A 23,494-nucleotide genomic window follows, 5' to 3' on the forward strand; every position below is an offset into this window, starting at 1 on the left:
CAAAAATATCTTCAAGATTTATTCTTACTGATCATGTCTACTAGAACTGAACATAATGTCTTCCCCAACATCCCTCAAAATAAACAAACTATAGATTGTTCACAAGAAAGAAAGAATGTAGTTTGTTCTTCAGTGGGCAACAAACATTACATGCAATATCATGTTTCACTTTGTTTTTAGAATGAAATGAATTTGAAAGACATTGAAGAAACACTGGACCAACTCACTTATCATCACGTTTGAAAATAAATTTCTCATAGTCTTGACATATGTAGACAGCTGAAAAGATAAAAACATACTTTTCACAGTGAAACAAAATGTACTTTTTAAAAAGTTAGGACTATATTTCTTAAGAGGAAAGTTATATATTTCGGGGGTTTGTTGTACCTATCCCAATTAAGATTCTCTGAAATCAAATTTACAAGGTAAATTGCCTATTTTTGTTTTGTTTTTGATGCATCAATTTAGCTAAGCTACAGTCCCTAGTTACTCAAGCAAACACCACTCTAGGCATTGCCCTGAAGGAATTTTTCAGATGTAATTAAAGCTCTAATCAGTTGGCTATAAGTATGGTAGATCCGGGTGGGGCCTGATTGCATGAATTGGAAGAACCTAAAAATGGGGCTGAACTTTCACGGAGAGAAGAAATTCTGCCTGTGAACAACAGCTTTCACTCATGCCTCTATGCTGGAGCCTACCCATGAGCTTCACTTCCTTATTGCCTGTCCTGTGGATTTCAAACTCATACAACTAGTTCCTATAGTTGAGTAACCCAATTCCTTGTACTAAATCTCTCCTCACTCCCTTGCTTTCCCTTTTTCCTCTACCTCCAATCTAGCTGTCTAGTTATCTACCTACCTACCTATCATTCATCTATCTATCTATCTATCATCTATCTATCTACCCATCCTACAGATTCTGCTTCTCTCATCAGACACTGATAACACTTAGAGACAAATAACTTTTAATAGAATTATCTTTTGGCTTTGTATTGTAATAACATTCCTTTTTCACCCCAATATTTCAATAATACTTTTTCTCTTAAAATTGTATTAATTTTTACAGATAAAGAATCAATCGTTTCATTGTTATCCATTCAGCGTTCAGTACACTCTACATGAGACACATTCTCTAGAAGAAAATTTCTTCTGAGCTTGGCTAAATTAGAAGGGAAGATTTGAGGAAGGATGGACACAGGGGAAAAACTAGGACAGAGCACAAAAGGTGGGGGATACACACACACAAGATGAAAAATAATACATGTTGATGCTTTGACAAAATAAATACATCTAAAACACCTGCCGGTCTTTGAGTGTTTTGAGTACTCCAAGGCTTGTTGACACTGCTGGAAGTAGATGAGCATTCAAAGCCAGCTGGTTCCAACTCTTCCCTTTCAACAGAGGCCAAATAGCAGTGTTTTTATTTGTTTAAACTAAACTATTTAAACTTCCTAGTCATGATACTCCAATTTTTTTTCTTTTCATTTCCTTTTTCTTTCCACAATTGTTTAGTCTTTATTGCTTACTTGAAAAGTAAGTAATGAACCACAGATACTATTCTTTTCTGTGAATCCATCTCAGGCAGTAATTCTTATACAAAAATCTCTTATACTTGCTTTCCTACTGTAATCAAAGTAACACAGGATTTGAAGACAGAATATTTGAGTTTGAAGTCAGTCAAATCTTGTATCGGAACACTCCCCTCATTTCTTCCCTCTTTATTTTTCACTGTAATACTCAAGAACTTCTCACATTCAATATAATTTATTTGGTCATCTCATTTGTTGTCTATCTTCCCTGTTAGAATATAAGCTTCAGGTTGAGGTAGGACTTTTTCTATGAATTCACTGCTGTATTCCAGTGTGTAGTGGAATGTCTGGCACACAGTAGGTGCTTATTTACTACTGAACAAACAACCCTCATTCTGTTACCGAATCTGTAATATGGACAGAACATTAGAATCTAACTTACTAGATTATTATGAAGGAGAAAATGATAATGGATACAATATTCTGGAATCTCCCAGTTACCTCAAATTCAAACTTTCTATAAGGATTTCAACATCTTCTTCTTTCCAGAGCATATAGGAGACAGAAAAATATAAGGCAGAAATAAAGTATTAATTAATTTCACCTTTTCACAGAATTTTCTGTCCTGTTATCTATACTTCTTTTTCTACATTGTCTTAGGTTGTAATTCATTGAGAATTTTATTCTTTGTTTGTTTTAACCTAGTACCATACTCATTAGGGATTCAGGAAGAACCTTTTGCTACTTACTATTTAGTCAAGTAGTCAGCCAGTCAATAAATAGGATAATTATTACCCCACATTATGCTGGAAGTGATGAAGTATTAAAGATTAATAAGGCATTTTTTCCAATAACTAATAATAATGCCAATAAAAATTTCTTCAAACATAACCTGAATACCTTATGTTGCACATGGCAACATTCTTTCATTCTTTCTTTAATGGAAATCAAAGATAAATGGACATAACTCTTAAAATACTGCACGAAGCTTATAAGTAAGCTTATTCGAATATTCAGTTTTGAAGCTGAGACCAAAGAACAAAAATGTGTAAGTCAGTCTTCACTCTCTAACACTCTGCAAGTGAGCACGAGTGACCCAGCGTTAAATAAAATACGCACACGTATAAAGTCCACAGGGACGTACCTGAGAATGCTGAGTGGTGCACTATGAGTCGTAGGGATGTTCATTGTTTTTGATATCTGTATTTTTTCTGTTGTGAGCATGCCATATTCATATACTGAAAACAAAAAGAAAAAAATTCTATTTTTTCGGTGGGGGGAATCAAGGTGCTAAAAAATTAGCAAATAAAATGAATAGTAAGAAATAATTTTAGATTACACCATGTTAGATCTTTGCTATCTTTTGTATTTTCTACTGGTAATGACTCAATATATTTAACCATGTTCTTAAATTTTGGAAAAATCAAATAAAACAAAATGGCATTTTAAAAATTGTGCAACTGTCTGTAAAGTCTTATTACCATTAACTAAGTGGGGGGGGGTAAAAAAGCAAATAGGAGTTTAAGACATGACAACAAGTAACCACAGGTCATGTAAGGAATATGCAGCCAAAGTTCAATAAACAAACTCTTTTGGCAGCACAGTTAACTCAAACCATTTATAAGCAACTTCTCTTGGCCCTTCTGATATTTTCTCATAAACATTAGGATATCATTGTATTCAGGGACTGTCAGGCTATTGGCAGGGGACAAAACACAAAGCACATTTTTTACTAATAATATTTTATTTTAAAACACCATTGATCTTAAGCTACCTCCACAATTGCAAATTGGGGCCTTTTCAAGTAATTTATAGGGAAAAAATGTGAAGTTTATCTTTGAAATGAAATGAAATCAGACCTGCACTTCCTACTTTGGGGAAATTTTATGTTAAATCACCCCGACAGGCAGAAATGACAAAACATTGAGAAATATTTAAAGATTTCATTTCTCTTCCTGATAACGACAAGGTTCATTCTGTATTCTCTGAGGGGAAATCAAATCTGATATACTGTCAACTACCTCAGTGCCATGATCCACATTTCATATTCTTTAAGCGGCCTCAGCATAGCAACGATATTACTGTCCTTTCACAATGGGGGTGATCACTGCCAAGGCCTGTGGAATCATCAAGTACTTTCATTTAAAGACATCTTTTTCTTTATCATGATAAAGCATGATGCGCAGCATGTGGCAAACTATCATAATTTTATTGGCAAAAGGAAGCTTGATTTACACAACCTTTCTTTGAAAGGGCAAACGATAGCAATGAAACGATGAGACTACAGGCAGGTGTTTTATTCCATTCTTCTCACTTTTCCCCCTTTCTTTGTTTCAACCAAATGGCAAAACAGTTCACTTTTTGACTTGGCCTTCTCTGAAAAAAAGCACACATAAGATTTTTAAAAAGGCCGGAGAAGCATCTGGAAAGTAACATTGATCAGTCTTCCTCTCGTGATCCTCCAATTATAATTCTGATCTTGAATCCCAAGCAGATCAACAGTAAGCTAGGAGAAAATGGTAGGGATTAGGCTATGAATGTAAACATCCAGCAGAAAAGGACTTAAAATGTTTAATCATTCTGCCAAGCTGGTTAGGTGTAGCAAAGCAAATGCTAGCTGCCTAAGTTGAATTACTGCTTGGAGCAAAGATTATTTGCAGGTCTTTGAAGATATGCAAGGGTTATATTTTATTGTTTCTGGTTTTCTCTTAGAGCTGAATCTGAATTAGTCAAAATTGGAGTGCATGATAAAACTCTCAGGAACATATCTGTACTCCTGAGTCTTTCCCAAGTCTTCATAGCCCATTTGGGTTATGTTCTTTACTCTGCGGCAACTGCCATAAATTCCCAATGACAAGATTTGGAAGTACAATGAGGAAGGCAAGAGACAATCTACTGTGTTCTGGAAGAGATACCAAGATGAAGAATATAACTGTATCCATCTATGTGCTCCTCTTGGATTACTGAGGGCAGGAAGCAAGAAAATTGTCTGGACAGTTCGGTTGCTGATACAGGAAAACTTAAAGCAAAGCAAAACATCATAATAAATACTAATTGTAATGCAAAGTATAATTGCCCTTTTTTCTCTTTCTGAAGTCTAAAAACATTTGAAAAGAGTCATAACAAACTTGTTTTGCCTTTCTATTAAAAATAATTACCTGTCTTTGCAGTCATTTATTTCCCATCAAGACATGAACTTTTCTGCCATTCACTAAAGATTTACCTAATTTACCCATTTTTCTGCTTAGCAACTCACTGTTATTATTGGATCCCTTTCCGTTTGAATTTAAGTTCAATTGCCTTCCTTCACCTCAGGATTACTAGATAATATGGAACTAGGATTATCTATTCATATTACCAACCACTGCTCTGCAAAGAAAAATATGAAAAAGTGAAAATGACACCGCTGTGTTCAAGAAAAAGAAATTCATGGCAAAATTTGGTGCACAAATTTGTTTTGGCTAATTTTTTCATTAGCTCAAAGTATACACAAAGGATTTTTTTAACTTAATCATTCGTATTTTTTAAAATACACAAATGACCTCTCAACAGATTCAATAAACTGATTATAATGTTCTTCTTTATCCTCTGCTTCCTTGGTTTGTGGACACTCCCGTCACTGGCTTTCCTCCTACCTCTCAAGGAACTACACAATTACTTTAATATCTCTTCCTCCAGTAATAAATTTTAGTATAAATCCTATGTATTCAATTTTGATATAAGGACAATTAATGACAATTAATGACACAATGGGGCATGGGGGAAGGACAGACCAGATAGAGAAGGAAGGACTGGGTGAGGGAAAGGAAAAGAAGAAAAAAAAAAAAAAAGACAAGAAAAGGAAACAGTGACTAATTTTCACATAAATTGGATTTAATTTTGACCAAAATACATTACTTAAACATTAATTTTTAATTCAACTTGTTAGTATGTTGTTTGGATATTGCATCCTCATTTATAAGTGAAAATGTTTGTAATTTCCCCTTTATAATAATATATTCTCTCCAGTTTTAATGTCGGGTATACCCAGATCAAGTAGAAATATTTTAAACTATTTCTTCTTTTTCTATTGTGTACAAGATTTGGCATGATCTCTTTTCTGAAATTATCTTTGATTTCTATTTATAAATATTAGTTGTCTATTTTTGAGACTTAAAAAAATTAGTAAGTTAACTGAGGAATCCATATTGAATCTCAGAGTCAAAGCATTCCTTTTCTTTTCTTTTTATGTTAAATTATAGCTGTGTACATTAGTGCAATCAAGGGGTACAATGTGCTGGTTTCATATACAATCTGAAATATTCTCATCAAACTGTTCGACGTAGCCTTCAAGGCATTTTCTTAGTTATCGTACGTAGACAATTGTATTCTGCCTTTAGTAAGTTTTGCCTGTACCCATTCTAAGATGCACCATAGGTGTGGCCCCACGCACCTTCCCTCCACCCTAACCTCCCCCTTCCCTTCGCCTTCCTTGGGCCTTTCCCATAGTCTTGTGCTATAGTTGGGTTATGCCCTTCATGAGAAATCTATAATTTAGCTTCAGTGTAGGGCTAAGTACATTGGATACTTTCTCTTCCATTCCTGAGATACTTTACTAAGAAGAATATGTTCCAGCTCCATCCATGTAAACATGAAAGAGGTAAAGTCTCCATCTTTCTTTAAGGCTGCATAATATTCCATAGTATACATGTATCACAATTTGCTAGTCCATTCATGGGTCGATGGGCACTTGGGCTTCTTCCATGACTTAGCAATTATGAATTGGGCTGCAATAAACATTCTGGTACAGATGTCTTTGTTATATTGTGATTTTTGGTCTTCTGGGTATAAACCTAGTAAAGGAATTACAGGATCGTATGGCAGGTCTATTTTTAGGTCTCTAAGTATTCTCCAAACATCCTTCCAGAAGGAACGTATTAGTGGGCATTCCCACCAGCAGTGTAGAAGTGTGTCCTTTCCTCCACATCCACGCCAATATCTCTGGTTTGGGGATTTTGATATGTGGGATACACTTACTGGGGACAGGTGCTATCTCAAAGTAGTTTTGATTTTCATTTCTCTGATGATTAAGGATGATGAGCTTTTTTTCATGTGTTTGTAGATCGTGCATCTGTCTTCTTTAGAGAAGTTTCTCTTCAAGTCCCTTGCCCACCCTGAGATGGGATCACGTGTTCTTTTCTTGCTAATACGTTTGAGTTCTCTGTGGATTCTGGTTATTAGACCTTTATCAGAGGTACAACCTGCAAATATTTTCTCCCATTCTGAGGGCTGTCTGTTTGCTTTACTTACTATGTTCTTGGCTGTGCAGAAGCTTTTTAGTTTGATCAGGTCCAAGTAGTGTATTTTTGATGCTGCTTCAATTGCCTGGGAAGTACTCCTCATAAAATATTCACCCAGGCCAATTCCTTCGAGAGTTTTCCCTGCACTTTCTTCAAGTATTTTTATAGTTTCATGTCTTAAGTTTAAATCTTTTATCCAGTGAGAGTCTATCTTAGTTCATGGTGAAAGGTGTGGGTCCAGTTTCAATCTTCTACAGGTTGCCAGCCAGTTCACCCAGCACCATTTGTTAAATAGGGAATCTTTTCCCCACTGAATGTTTTGAATTGGCTTGTCAAAGATCAAATAATGATAAGTAGCTGGATTCATCTCTTGGTTCTCTCTATTGTGTTCCAGACATCTACTTCTCTGTTTTTGTGCCAATACCATGCTGTTTTGATCACTATTGATTTATAGTACAGTCTCAGCTCTGGTAGCGTGATTCCTCCCACTTTGTTTTTATTGCTGAGTAATGTTTTGGCTATTCGAGGTTTTTTTCTGATTCCATATAATACAAAGAATTATTTTTTCAAGATCTTTAAAATATGACAATGGAGCTTTAATAGGAATTGCATTAAAATTATATATTGCTTTGGGTAGTATAGACATTTTAACAATGTTGATTCTTCCCAGCCATAAGTATGGTATGTTTTTCCATTAGTTAACATCTTCAGCTATTTCTTTTCTTAAAGTTTCATAGTTCTCTTTGTAGAGATCTTTCACGTCCTTTGTTAGGTATACTCCCAAATATTTCATCTTCTTTGGCACTACTGTGAAAGGAACAGAGTCCTTGATTGTTTTTTTGGCTTGGTTATTGTTGGTATATATAAAGGCTAGAGATTTATGGGTGTTGATTTTGTAGCCTGAGACATCGCTGTATTCCTTGATCACTTCTAAAAGTTTTGTAGTAGAATCCCTAGTGTTTTCCAGATATACGATCATATCATCTGCGAAGAGTAAAAGTTTGATCTCTTCTGACCCTATGTGGATACCTTTCATTGCCTTTTCTTCCCTAATTGCAATGGCTAAAACTTCCGTTACAATGTTAAAGAGCAATGAAGACAATGGGCAACCTTCCCTGGTTCCTGATCTAAGTGGAAATGATTTCAGTTTAACTCCACTCAATACGATATTGGCTGTGGGTTTGCTGTAGATGCCTCTATTAGTTTAAGAAATGTCCCTTCTATACCAATTTTCTTAAGTGTTCTGATCATAAAGCGATGCTGGATATTATCAAAAGCTTTTTCTGCATCAATTGAAAGAATCATATGGTCCTTATTTTTTAGTTTGTTTATATGCTGAATTACATTTATAGATTTACGTATATTGAACCAGCCTTGAGACCCTGGGATAAATCCCACTTGGTTGTGGTGTATAATTTTTTTGATGTGTTGTTGGATTCTGTTTGTTAGGATCTTATTGAGTATTTCAGCATCAATATTCATTAGTAATATTGGTCTACAATTTTCTTTTCTTGTTGGTTCTTTCCCTGGTTTGGGGATCAAGGTGATGCTTGCTTCATAGAATGTGTTGCGTAATATTCCTTCTTTTTCTATATTTTGGAAGAGGTGTAGTAATATAAGTACAAGTTATTCTTTAAATGTTTGGTAGAATTCTGACATAAAGCCATCTGGTCCTGGGCTTTTCTTTTTAGGAAGATTTTTGTATAGTTGATGCTATTTCAGAAGTTGATATAGGCCTGTTCAACATTTCCACTTCATTCTGGCTAAGTCTTGGTAGGTGGCGTACTTCCAGGTATTGGTCGATTTCTTTCAGATTTTCATATTTTTGAGAGTAGAGTTTCTTGTAGTATTCATTAAGGATTTTTTTAATTTCTGAGGGGTCTGTTGTTATTTCATCATTACCATTTATGTTTGATGAAATTAGAGATTTTACTCTTTTTTTCCTGGTCAGGTTGGCCAAAGGTCAGGTTGGCCAAAGGATTTTATTGATCTTTTTAAAAAAACAACTTTTGGGTTTATTGATATTTTGTATAATTCTTTTGTTTTCAATTTCATTTAATGCTGCTCTGATTTTGGTTATTTCTTTTCTTCTGCTGGGTTTGGAGTTGGAGTGTTCTGCCTTCTCCAGTTGTTTGAAATGTCCCATTAAGTTATTAATTTCCTATCTTTCCGTTTTCTTGAGAAAGGCTTGCAGTGCTATAAATTTCCCTCTTAGGACTGCCTTTGCAGTATCCCAGATATTCTGGTCTTTTGTGTCTTGATTGTTGTTTTGTTCCAAAAATTTGGTGATTTCCTTCTTACTCTCATCTATAACCCATCTATCCTTCAGCATAAGGTTGTTTAGCTTTCATGTTTTTGTATGGGTATGCAGGTTCCTATTGTTATTGAGTTCAACTTTTATTCCATGATGGTGTGAGAAGATGCAAGGAATCATTTCTATTTTTTAAAATTTTCTGAGGTTAGATTTGTGGCCTAGGATGTGGTCAATTTTGGAGTATGTTCCGTGGGCTGATGGGAAGAATGTGTATTCAGTTTTGTTGGGATGAAATGTTCTGTAGATGTCTGTTAAGTCCAGATGTTGAATGGTTAAGTTTAAATCTAAGATTTCTTTGCTTAGCTTCTTTTCAGAGGATCTAGCCAGCGCTGCTAAAGGAGTGTTAAAATCTCCAACTATTATGGAACTGGAGGAAATCAAGCTGCTCATGTCTGCTGGAGTTTCTCTTATAAAGTGTGGTTCATTCTGGTTGGGTGCATAAATATTAATAATTAAAATCTCGGGCAGCACCTGTGGCTCAGTTGGTAAGGTGCCAGCCCCATATACCGAGGGTGGCGGGTTCAAACCCGGCCCCGGCTGAACTGCAACCAAAAAATAGCTGGGCGTTGTGGTGGGCACCTGTAGTCCCAGCTACTCGGGAGGCTGAGGCAAGAGAATCACTTAAGCCCAGGAGTTGGAGGTTGCTGTGAGCTGTGTGATGCCATGGCACTCTATAGAGTGCCATAAAGTGAGACTCTGTCTCTACAAAAAATAATAATAATAAAAAAAAGAAAGAAAGCAGGAGGAGGCCAGGAGGGAGCTACAGTCGGCAACTCCCAAGGTTGCCTGTTCACAGAATGTGGGCATCCACGTTCTGCATCCACAGTGCAGTTAGTTCACTCGCATTGCCCCTCCGCATCTAGGAATCACTTATTCCACTCACGGCCTCGTCCTGGCTGTGCTACAGAGTTCTGCAATCAGTCCTGGGGACCTGGGCTGCTTGGTTCCACAAGTCTTCTCATCTGAGATTATTATTCCAGCACTAACCTCGGAGATTCTGGGTTTTATTATTTTAGCATGAAGTGCCTTTTCTTACATTTGAGTGTGTTACTTAACTCTCAGAGTTTTAGTTCATTCTTTCAATAAATATTTATTCAGCAAAAACAAACAAAAAAATAATTAAAATCTCATCATATTATTACCTTTAACAAATATGAAATGCCCATCCTTATCCTTATTTCAGTTGGTTTAAAGCCTATTGCGTCTGTGAACAGGATTGCAATGCCTGCTTTTTTTCTGCTTTCCATTTGCCTGGAGTATAGATAACCATCCCTTCACCTTGAGTTAGATTTGTCTTTTAATGTAAGATGCGATTCTTGTATGCAGCAGATATCTGGCTTGAGCTTTTGTATCCAGTCAGCCAACCCGTGCCTCTTTAGAGGACAGTTTAAACCATTCACATTAATTGAGAATATTGATAAGCCTTTCAAGAGTCAAGTGGACATTTTTAATCCTTTTGCGACTGTGGAAGTTGGAATTTGATCAAAATTTTCTGGGTGGGTTTACTTTTGTGGTGGAAGAGGACACTGGTTTATGGAAGATAGGTCTGAGAATTTCCTGGAGAGCTGGTTTAGTTATGGCAAATTTCTTCAACATGTGAATGTCATTAAAGTATTTAATTTCTCCGTCATAAATGAAACTTAGTTTACCTGGGTACAGGATCCTGGGTTGAAAGTTATTTTGTTTTAGGAGATTAAAAGTCGATGACCATCCTCTTCTAGCTTGAAAGGTTTCAGCAGAGATATCTGCAGTTATTCTAATATTCTTCCCCTTGTAAGTGATAGTTTTCTTTCATCTGGCTGCTTTCAGAATTTTCTCTTCATATTAAATTAGTGAAGTTGATTCTGATGTGTCTGGGGGATGTCTTATTTGGGTTGAGTCATGCTGGAGTTCTGAAACTGTCTGCTATCTGAATTTCAGAACCTTTTGGCATGTCTAGAAAGTTCTCCTTCTTTTGGCATGTCTGGAAAGTTCTCTCTTCTCCTCATGGAGAAGAGACTCTGTGCCTTGTAAAGGCACTTCGTTACTTTCAAGGATCCCTAGACAAATATTGGTTTTCTTTGAATTATCCCAGAGCTCTCTGAAAGAGTGATCTGTTTTTGCCCTCCGTTTCTCTTACTCTTTGAGAGTTTGGGAGCATTCGAAAGCTTTGTCTTCAATGTCAGAAATCCTTTCTTCTGCTTGTTCCATTCTGTTACTGAGAGTTTCTACTGTGGGTGTTGCTGGGAAAGGCTGGAGGAGAGATTGGACATGGCTTCCAATGATTTTGGCTAGGGCTGGGTTTGAACCCGCCACCTCTGGCATATGGGGCCAGCACCCTACTCCTTTGAGCCACAGGTGCTGACTACAGGTTTATATTTTTAGCTTTTGCATTTAAGTCTTTGGACCATTTTGACTTAACTTTTGTGTACGGTATAAGGTTAGGGTCCAAGTTGTTTCTTTGGCATATGGATATCCAGTTTTTCCAGCCTTATTTGTTGAAAAGACTGTCTTTTGAGGGGCGGAGCAAGATGGCAGCCGAGTAACAGCTTCCTTGAATCTGGGCACCGTGAGTCTGGGGAGATAGGACTCCAGGCATCTCTGGCTGGTGGGAACTGCCTATCATCACTCCTATGAGGATACAGGGAGTCAGCGAGAGACTTCTGGACCCCAAGAGGAGGACTAAAACAGTGGAAAACCGGCAAGTGGTCGCGAGTGTTCAATCCGTCTAAACCCGCCCACAACTGTAAGTTCAGTAGCAGCGAGACTGCAAACCAGAAAGGCCTTACCTGTGAACTGTTTTGATGTCCTTGGACTTGGCACTGAGTTGAACTGCCTTGGGGAAGGCCTGAGCGGGAGTGCGGAGAACTTTGGCCGTTGTCTAGGGCCCCAGTCTGAGCCGCTGAGCCAGACGGAGCTACTAGTGTTTGGCGGTGGGTCACACGGAACCATTGTCAGTGATCTGCCCCGGCAAGCTCCGCCCTCAGGGTCGCAGACCTAGAAATGGGTGGGAGCTGGTAACCCAGCAACCAAGTAGCCTAAGGGTGGGGTCTGAGCCGCCTTGCAGCCCTAAACCTCAGGGGCAGAGTGAGACTGGTTTTGGCACACTGGGTAAGTCGATAGCCACTTCAGCAGTGATTCCAGCGAGAAAGCTGGGAAAGCCTCTGCTCAGCAAGTTTACAAGTTCAAAGTGCCTTTTAAGTGGGCTGAAGAGAGATTTAGGGTGTCTACCTGCTGGGGTTTGAGAAATCAGCAGCCTCCAGTCGTATCAGAACTGTGACTAACATCTCATACCCCAAAAGACCACGTGTTGCCCAGACAATATTCAATAACATATACAAACTGCTTTGTTTTTGGTTGTGTATTTTTTTTTTCTTTTTTTTTGTTTGGTTGGTTTTTTTTGTTTATTTATTTTGACGTTGTTGATGTTCTTTTGTTTCTTAATTTCAATCTTTTCCATACAGATCCCTTTTTCTTTCTCAATTTTTCTAGTTTAATTATAATTTCCCATTGCTGCCTTTTTTAATAACTACAACTTCATTTTTGCTAGTGTTTCTACCGCTATCACTTGGTTTTTCACTCAATTTTATCTCCATAAAGTTTTCTGTTTGCTTGTTTTGGTTTGATTTATAGCATTTTTGTCTTTCCTCTCTACTTGGTGGAGGTGGGGTACTGTGTGTGACCAGGTTAGCAAAGAGCTGCTGACCTCAAGGGAACCACCCAACTGGGCACCCAACCCCCAGAAGGTGGGGTTTTTTAAGGTTGTGTCAAAGTACCCTACTGTACAACTATATTGCCCTGTCTCCCTCTTTCTGTGCCTCTCTTCTTTTTGTCAATATTCCTTATCCCCACCCCCTCTCCTTTCTCTATCTTTCTTTTTTTTCTTATCACTCGGTCCTCCTTTCTTTCATCCCTTTTTTGCTCTTCAACCTTCTCACCTTTCTGGTCCTGTAACCCTTAGTCCACAAGCACGAGAACTTAAAGAGCAAGAGGAAGTGAAAGGAAAATTAGGGCAAGGAAACAGATAAAAGAAATCACTCATGAGGAAGAATCATCAGAAAACTCCAGGCAACATGAAGAACCAGTCCAGAACAACCCCACCAAGGGACCATGAGGTAGCTACTGCAGAGGATTTCACCTATACAGAAATGTTATGAATGACAGAAAGGGAATTTAGAATACGCATGTTGAAAACAATGAAAGAAGTGATGGAAACAATGAAGGAAACTGCTAATAAAGTGGAAAATAACCAAAAGGAAATCCAAAAACAGAATCAAATCAGAGATGAATGATATGAAGAATATAAAAAGGATATAGCAGAGCTGAAGGAAATGAAACAGTCAATCAGGGAACTTAAAGATGCAATGGAAAGTATCAGCAACAGGTTAGACCATGCAGAAGAAAGAATTTCAGAGGTAGAAGACAAAGTTTTTGAGATAACTCAGATAGTGAAAGAGGCAGAAAAGAAGAGAGAGAAAGCAGAACGTTCACTGTCAGAATTATGGGACTTTATGAAGCGTTCCAACATACGAGTTATAGGAATTCCAGAAGGGAAAGAAGAATGCCCCAGAGAAATGGAAGCCATAATAGAGAATATTATAAAAGAAAATTTCCCAAACATCACCAAAGATTCTGACACACTGCTTTCAGAGGGATATCGAACCCCAGGTTGCCTCAATTCTAACCGAGCTTCTCCAAGACACATTGTGATGAACCTGTCCAAAGTCAAGACAAAAGAAAAGATTCTGCAAGCTGCCAGGAGTAAGCGCCAGTTGACCTACAGGGGCAAATCCATCAGAGTGACCGCAGACTTCTCTAATGAAACTTTCCAAGCAAGAAGACAATGGTCATCTACCTTTAATCTACTTAAACAGAACAATTTTCAGCCCAGAATTCTGTACCCTGCTAAGCTAAGCTTTAAAATTGACAGAGAAATCAAATCATTTACGGATATACAAACATTGAGAAAATTCGCCACAACAAGACCAGCTCTACAGGAAATACTTCAATCTGCTCTGCACACTGACCACCACAATGGATCAGCAGCAAAGTAAGAACTCAGAAATCAAAGGACAGAACCTAACCTCCACACTGACGCAAAAGATAAAACTAAGCAATGGACTCTCACCAAATAAGATGAATAGAATACTACCACACTTATCAATTATCTCCATAAATGTTAATGGCTTGAATTCCCCACTGAAGAGACATAGATTGGCTGACTGGATTAAAAAACACAAGCCATCCATTTGCTGTCTGCAAGAAACACACCTGGCTTCAAAAGACAAATTAAAGCTCCGAGTCAAGGGTTGGAAGACAATTTTTCAGGCAAATGGAATTCAGAAGAAAAGAGGAGTTGCAATCTTATTTTCAGATACATGTGGATTTAAAGCAACTAAAGTCAAAAAAGACAAAGATGGTCACTTTATATTGGTCAAGGGAAAAATACAACAAGAAGACATTTCAATTCTAAATATCTATGCACCCAATTTAAATGCTCCCAGATTCTTGAAGCAGACCTTACTCAGTCTGAGCAATATGATATCTGATAATACCATCATAACAGGGGACTTTAACACACCTCTTACAGAGCTGGACAGATCCTCTAAACAGAAATTAAACAAAGATACAAGAGATTTAAATGAGACCCTAGAACAACTATGCTTGATAGACGTATATAGAACACTCCACCCCAAAGATAAAGAATATACATTCTTCTCATCACCCCATGGAACATTCTCCAAAATTGATCATATCCTGGGAAACAAAACAAATATCAACAGAATCAAAAGAATTGAAATTTTACCTTGTATTTTTTCAGACCATAAGGCACTAAAGGTTGAACTCAACTCTAACAAAAATGCTCGACCCCACCCAAAGGCATGGAAATTAAACAATCTTCTGTTGAATAACATATGGGTGCAGGAAGAAATCAAACAGGAAATCATTAACTTCCTTGAGCATAACAACAATGAAGACACAAGCTACCAAACCTGTGGGATACTGCAAAAGCAGTTTTGAGAAGAAAATTCATCGCTTTAGATGCCTACATTCGAAAAACAGACAGAGAGCACATCAACAATCTCACAAGAGACCTTATGGAATTGGAAAAAGAAGAACAATCTAAGCCTAAACTCAGTAGAAGAAAAGAAATATCCAAAATCAAATCAGAGATCACTGAAATTGAAAACAAAAGCATCATTCAGAAAATTAATGAAACAAGGAGTTGGTTTTTTGAAAAAATAAATAAAATAGATAAACCATTGGCCAGACTAACTAGAAATAGAAAAGTAAAATCTGTAGTAACCTCAATCAGAAACGATAAAGGGGAAATAACAACTGATCCCACAGAGATACAAGAGATCATCTCTGAATACTACCAGAAACTGTATGCCCAGAAATTTGACAATGTGAAGGAAATGGATCAATATTTGGAATCACACCCTCTCCCTAGACTTAGCCAGGAAGAAATAGACCTCCTGAACAGACCAATTTCAAGCACTGAGATCAAAGAAACAATAAAAAAGCTTCCAGCAAAAAAATGCCCTGGTCCAGATGGCTTCACTCCAGAATTCTATCAAACCTTCAAGGAAGAGCTTATTCCTGTACTGCAGAAATTATTCCAAAAAACTGAGGAAGAAGGAATCTTCCCCAACACATTCTATGAAGCAAACATCACCCTGATACCAAAACCAGGAAAAGACCCAAACAAAAAGGAGAATTTTAGACCAGTCTCACTCATGAATATAGATGGAAAAATTCTCAACAAAAACCTAGCCAATGGATTTCAGCTTATCATCAAAAAAGTCATTCATCATGATCAAGTAGGCTTCATCCCAGGGATGCAAGGCTGGTTTAACATACGCAAGTCCATAAACGTTATCCACCATATTAACAGAGGCAAAAATAAAGATCACATGATCCTCTCAATAGATGCAGAAAAAGCATTTGATAAAATCCAGCATCCTTTTCTAATTAGAACTCTGAAGAGTATAGGCATAGGTGGCACATTTCTAAAACTGATTGAAGCTATCTATGACAAACCCACAGCCAATATTTTACTGAATGGAGTAAAACTGAAAGCTTTTCCTCTTAGAACTGGAACCAGACAAGGTTGTCCTCTGTCACCTTTACTATTCAACGTAGTGCTGGAAGTTCTAGCCAATACAATTAAGCAAGACAAGGAAATAAAGGGAATCCAAATGGGAGCAGAGGAGGTCAAACTCTCCCTCTTTGCTGACGACATGATCTTATACTTAGAGAACCCCAAAGACTCAACCACAAGACTCCTAGAAGTCATCAAAAAATACAGTAATGTTTCAGGATATAAAATCAATGTCCACAAGTCAGTAGCCTTTGTATACACCAATAACAGTCAAGATGAGAAGCTAATTAAGGACACAACTCCCTTCACCATAGTTTCAAAGAAAATGAAATACCTAGGAATATACCTAACGAAGGAGGTGAAGGACCTCTATAAAGAAAACTATGAACTCCTCAGAAAGGAAATAACAGAGGATATTAACAAATGGAAGAACATACCATGCTCATGGCTTGGAAGAATCAACATTGTTAAAATGTCTATACTTCCCAAAGCAATCTACCTATTCAATGCCATTCCTATCAAAGTACCTACATCGTACTTTCAAGATCTGGAAAAAATGATTCTGCGTTTTCTATGGAACCGGAAAAAACCCCGTACAGCTAAGGCAGTTCTTAGTAACAAAAATAAAGCTGGGGGCATCAGCATACCAGATTTTAGTCTGTACTACAAAGCCATAGTGGTCAAGACAGCATGGTACTGGCACAAAAACAGAGACATAGACACTTGGAATCGAATTGAACACCAAGAAATGAAACTAACATCTTACAACCACCTAATCTTCGATAAACCAAACAAGAACTTACCTTGGGGGAAAGACTCCCTATTCAATAAATGGTGTTGGGAGAATTGGATGTCTGCGTGTAAAAGACTGAAACTGGACCCACACCTTTCCCCACTCAGAAAAATTGATTCAAGATGGATAAAAGACTTAAATTTAAGGCATGAAACAATAAAAATCCTCAAAGAAAGCATAGGAAAAACACTGGAAGATATTGGCCTGGGGGAAGACTTCATGAAGAAGACTGCCATGGCAATTGCAACAACAACAAAAATAAACAAATGGGACTTCATTAAACTGAAAAGCTTCTATACAGCTAAGGTGACGATAACCAAAGCAAAGAGACAACCCACACAATGGGAAAGGATATTTGCATATTTTGAATCAGACAAAAGCTTGATAACCAGGATCTATAGAGAACTCAAATTAATCCACATGAAAAAAGCCAACAATCCCTTATATCAATGGGCAAGAGACATGAATAGAACTTTCTCTAAAGACGACAGACGAATGGCTAACAAACACATGAAAAAATGTTCATCATCTCTATATATTAGAGAAATGCAAATCAAAACGTCCCTGAGATATCATCTAACCCCAGAGAGAATGGCCCACATCACAAAATCTCAAAACTGCAGATGCTGGCATGGATGTAGAGAGAAGGGAACACTTTTACACTGCTGGTGGGACTGCAAACTAGTACAACCTTTCTGGAAGGAAGTATGGAGAAACCTCAAAGCACTCAACCTAGACCTCCCATTCGATCCTGCAATCCCATTACTGGGCATCTACCCAGAAGGAAAAAAATCCTTTTATCATAAGGACACTTGTACTAGACTGTTTATTGCAGCTCAATTTACAATCGCCAAAATGTGGAAACAGCCTAAATGCCCACCAACCCAGGAATGGATTAACAAGCTGTGGTATATGTATACCATGGAATACTATTCAGCCATTAAAAAAAATGGAGACTTTACATCCTTAGTATTAACCTGGATGGAAGTGGAAGACATTATTCTTAGTAAAGCATCACAAGAATGGAGAAGCATGAATCCTATGTACTCAATCTTGATATGAGGACAATTGATGACAATTAAGGTATGGGGGGGGAAGCAGAAAGAGGGAGGGAGGGAGGATGGTGGGGCCTTAGTGTGTGTCACACTTTATGGGGGCAAGACATGATTGCAAGAGGGACTTTACCTAACAATTGCAATCAGTGTAACTGGCTTATTGTACCCTCAATGAATCCCCAACAATAAAAAAAAAGAAAAAAAAAAAAAGAGAGAGTTTCTACTGTGTTTCCTCAGATCTTTGAGGGCTACAACTTCTTGTCTCAATGTCTCAGAATCTTTGGTCATTTGGTCTTTGAATTTGTTGAATTCTTGAGATATCTTTTGGGTTATAGCTTGGAATTCTAATTCAATCTTATTTGCTATGCAGATTCTGAATTCAATTTCTGACATCTCAGCTATTTGTTTGTGCATGGGTTCTTGTGCTGTCTGCCCCATTGATCCTTGGGGGAGTTGATCTACTCTGACTATTCATGTTGCCAGAGTTTTTCTGTTGATTTCACCTCATGATTGTTTTTCACCATTGTCTCTGGCTGTCCTCAGAGTTGGGGAGGTGTTTCTCCAAGATTAGACCCCAGCAGGATCACTCTTTTGTTGCTGGATCTTTGTAGGGAGTGGCCCTGTGTAGTTCCTCTGAGGCTGCCCCAGCCAGCCAGTTCTGGTTGTGGAAGTAGACCTGAAGTGTGACACACCCACATCTAGCAACAGGGCAGGAGGTGGTGTGCACAGTTCTGGGAGTGCCTGGTGCCCAGTGACTTTGGCACAGAGAGCCCAAGGCTCCAGCAGTCTCTGGCCAGGAGAAGGGCACTGTGCAGAGGCAGGGAGGGCTCTGGAGGGCACACGGCTACCAGAGTTTCTGGTGAGACGAGCGGGCTGGTGTGGAGGCAGGGAGGGTACAGGAGGGAGAACACAGGATTGCGTGATTCCTGCAGTTCCTGGTCAGAGCATGTGGTGGCCCGGCAGGCGCGAATCGTGGGTTGGGGGTTGCGGCGCAACTCTTATGGGGGTCTGGGCAGTGCCAAGCCCAGGAGTTTGAGGTTGCTATGAGCTGTGACACCTTGGCACTCTACCCAGGGCAATAGCCTAAGGCTCCAGTGTTCCAAAACTGGTCTCACTCTGCGCCTGAGGGTTAAGGCTGTAAGGTAGTTCAGTCCCCGCCTTTCAGCTGCTCAGTCACTAGGTTACTAGCTCCCACCCAATCCTTGCTCTGTGACCCTGAGGGCAGAGCTTGCTGGGGCAGTTCTCTCACAATGGCTCCCTATGGCCCACGGCCGAACACTATTAGCTCTATCTGGCTCAGCAGCTCAGTCTGGGGCCCTAGACAATGCCCAAAGTTCTCCGCACTCTTATTCAAGCTCTCCCCAAAAGCAGTTCAACTGAGTGCAAAGTCCAAAAACACCAAAACAGTTCACAGGTAAGGCCTTTCTGGTTTGCAGTCTCACTGTTGCTTGTATTTACAGCTGCCGGCGGGATTAGGTCGATTGGACACACACAACCACTTGCCAGTTTTCCACTGTTTTTGTCCTCCTCTTGGGGTCCAGAAGTCCCTTGCTGATTCCCTGTATCCTCAAAGAGATGATTATAGGCAGATCCCACCAGCCAGAGATGCCTGGAGTCTTATCTCCCCAGACTCACCATGCCCTGTTGCAGGGAGGCTGTTACTCGGCCGCCATCTTGGATTGTTCCCCCTAAAGCATTCTACAATAGACATACTCTTATTTGACAATGTGAATGTTACTTTCTTTGAATTATTATTATTATTGCTTAATATTTTGATGCAGCTATTCTCTCATATTTTTCTGAATCTAGTTATGTTCATTCATTCTTTATGAGGTTTTGTTTCTAGTCTTAAACATTGTTACTGTTATTAAATTTTAAGCATCTTTAATTTTTTGAAGGCAAAAAATGGAAACCTAATATACATATATGTAAAAATACTAATAAATAAATGAATAAATAAAAATATATAAATATATTTTTTTGAGACAGAGTCTCACTATGTCACCCTCCATAGAGTGCCGTGGCGTCACAGCTCACAGCAACCTCCAACTCTTGGGCTTCAGTGACTCTCTTGCCTCAGCCTCAGCAGCTGGGACTATAGGCACCCGCCACAACACCCAGCTATTTTTTGTTGCAGTTGTCATGCTTGTTTTAACTGGCCTGGGCTGGGTTTGAACCCACCAGCCTCAGTGTATGTGGCTCGTGCCATAACCACTGTGCTACAGGCACTGAGCCATAAATTTTTCAGTGTTCGGATTTTATCTTACAGCTTAAGTTATCAAAAATATGTCTGTAATATGTTTATGTTGTGGGAAAATGTTTGTTTATTATTTATAGTGTTCCCTCTCCTCCCCAGCTCCATCATTCTTTGGTGGGTAGCATCTGAAATAGAATCTGTTTTTTCTGATGGGGGTTGAGTGGTGACCCCAATAATGATGACAAAAAATAAAAGAAAACTAAACTCACATACAGAAATAAAGATTCGTTGTGGAAGTGGGGGAAGGCAGTGTTAAGGGTAAAGTTAAGGGTTGTAGAAAGGGTAAGAAATGAAGCAGCTACTATTAAGACTTTGCAAAAGAGCAAAAACATTTACAAGGAGCTCTGTGAGAAGAGTTGCTATTTGATGTATATCCTTCCTTGTCTCTTGCAAAACCTAGTTAATAAATCTATATTATTCATCAATGTTTCTGAAGCTGAATATTTGTAAGAGAGTTTTTATTTTGTTTGTTTGATTGTTTTTGGCATGCAAAGATACATTGAAACTCATCTCGGTGGAAGAAAAATAAGAACCAAAGTGGCTCAAAAGCTGGGTCCCATTCAGATGTACTCTCTTAGCTATTGCTGCCTCCCTTCCAGGCCCTTTTCAGGCAACTCAAACCTAACTTGACCCAAACTAAACTCAAACACTTGCTTTACTACCATTTCCCTTTCAGTAAATGATAGTACCATCCACCCAGTGGTGTCTGCCATAAATCTGGAAGGACAGCTCCTCTCTGCCCCCCTCTACTTCATAGCAATCACCATATTCTGCTTCTTTAATACATCTCAAATCCCTTTTCTTCTCTCCTGGCCCAAATACCATCATCTCTTTCTCTAGAACTAGTGTTAAAACATCCTTCCTGGTCTTCTGATTCCAGTCTTTCTGCTTTCCAAAAAATCAGATTACTCTTTAAAATGTATCATATCATTAGAGGAGGACTTCCCACTATTTTAGAATAATATTCAAACTCCTTGTTTTTACTAAAAAGATGTTTTATGTCATGACCTCTGCTCCCTTTTCACACGTCCTTCTTTCCTTTCTCATTATATTCAAGGCACACAGATCACCCCTTGGTGACTCTGAAGAGCTAAGTAACATGTTGGTTATTTCGCCTGGAAGTCTCCTGCCTACTCAGTTCCTGACCTTCACCTAGCTAACTCCTTTCTTCTACTCAGAGCTCAGTCACAGTTTGAATGCCACTTCTTCAGAGGATCTTATCTAACCCTGCCTCTCCCACAACTCTATTTTCCCTCCCAGACTGATCAGGTCTCCCAGTGATATGCTCATTTTGTTCCTAGCACTTATTTTGTCTATAATTAAATAAACTTTGTTATCATTATTAATGCCTGCCTTCACTGCAGACTCCCAATTATATAATCCATGATGTTGGTGTTGTCAGTATTATGTTGGTGAACTGCTAATTATTGAATGTTGTGTAAGCACATACTTCTCGGATCTCAGAATGATAGATACTTTAAAGGTTAAGGCATTAAAAATTAAAGATCTTCTATAAAAATCATGTTTAGAACTGCTATTTCTATTTCTCTACTTACTTTAACAGAAAGACTCCACCCCAAACATTCAATAAGTATAGGGAATGAAGATTGAGGTGAGGATAAGAATAAAATAGAAATTCTAGGAATTTCAGGAAATGACATTCTTTCTTCAAAGGACACATCAATCAATCACTAATAAGGAACAAGATCTCACACCCACAAATGCAGTCCTTGCCCCTCTAGAAATAAAGAACCAATATTCACTTCTATTCAAATATCACCTTTTGAGAGAGCTCAAAAAGGAGTTCATTAGTGCCATGAGGGGTGACAAGTTGATGATTCCATTATTATATCAGCTAATAAATGAACTGATTATATGAATCAAATTCACTAAAATCTCTGTTCATCTTTAACACATTGCAAAAAATCAAAGTCAAGATGATGTGCTCCATAGTATTTCAGATGTGATAAACTCTAAAGCACTCACTGAAAAATGAGAATTATGTGCAGTGAGCTATCTCATTTAACCCAAAATGTTTTGGAGGCTAATAGCCCATGGCATGCTGCTCATCAAAATGGACCTAGGGAAAAGATGTGGTGTAAATCAGGGCTGTCTCTACTGCCACTTGAGATTGTTTCCAACTCTAAGAGAATGGGTGGGAACACATTCACTCACAGATACTTCAGCTGTGTTTTTCTGGGAGATCACTTTTGTCTTTTCCTCCATTTAATATCTAATACTTCTAATTATTGATTCCCTCATTTGATGGGATCCTAACATGTGTTTGTTAATTGTTTAAAGTATATACTGCTTTAGTTAAAGTGGTATTTATAATTTTCATATGCACAGATAAAAACTGGCAGACAGATGATTTACAAAGTGGATACTCTTTTGATACAGATCACATGGTGAGTTTAAGTGAATTTCAGAATAAATGACAGGTGATTGTGGGATAAGGTAAGTCTAAGAAATACACCAGAAGGGACAAAAAAAGAATTTAAGATTTTACCTATACTTGTCTCCATAGTTTGTGTGAGATTGAGGGGAGTTGCAGAGGACAAATTGGCTGATGTTTGGAAGGAGTAAGAGAAAATATTGATGAGGTTGGGCCACATTAAGAAAGACTTAAAACCTAATTGTATGTACCCTTATATTAATCTGAAATTTTTTCAAAGTCTTAAATACTGGGATGAGAAGATCTGAACAAAAAGTGTCATATTCTTACTGAGAGTGACATAATAAAAGTATAAAAGGAAATTACAGATTAGAATGGATATGCAGAGGTTAGGAAGACATGTTAAGAAGCTTCTGTAGTAATACAGGGCCAAAACTATGAGAGCCAACACATAGCATAATATTTGACATTGACACTGAGAAATAAAAATATGTAGTTTTAAGTAACTGGTCAGTTGTAAAAGATTTTAGCAGGGAGATATAAAAGAGTAAATATGACTTGAAATTTTTGACATGTGGAATTGGAAAAAAAATAGTATTTTAATCAACAAACTTGGCAAATTAGAAGGGGATATTCGTTTGAGGACTCCTTGAGTTTTGTATTCAGGATTTTGCAGTAAAGACAGAGATGCAAATAAAACTACCAGAATTTGAGACTTGAGAGGTACTTAAGGTCCATGAGGTTAAAGACCACAGCAGGATTCAGGAATACTTTTTATCTCCTAAGAGA

The sequence above is a fragment of the Nycticebus coucang genome, chromosome 1 (genome assembly GCF_027406575.1).
Source record: "Nycticebus coucang isolate mNycCou1 chromosome 1, mNycCou1.pri, whole genome shotgun sequence".
In the NCBI taxonomy this organism is placed as follows: Eukaryota; Metazoa; Chordata; class Mammalia; order Primates; family Lorisidae; genus Nycticebus; species Nycticebus coucang.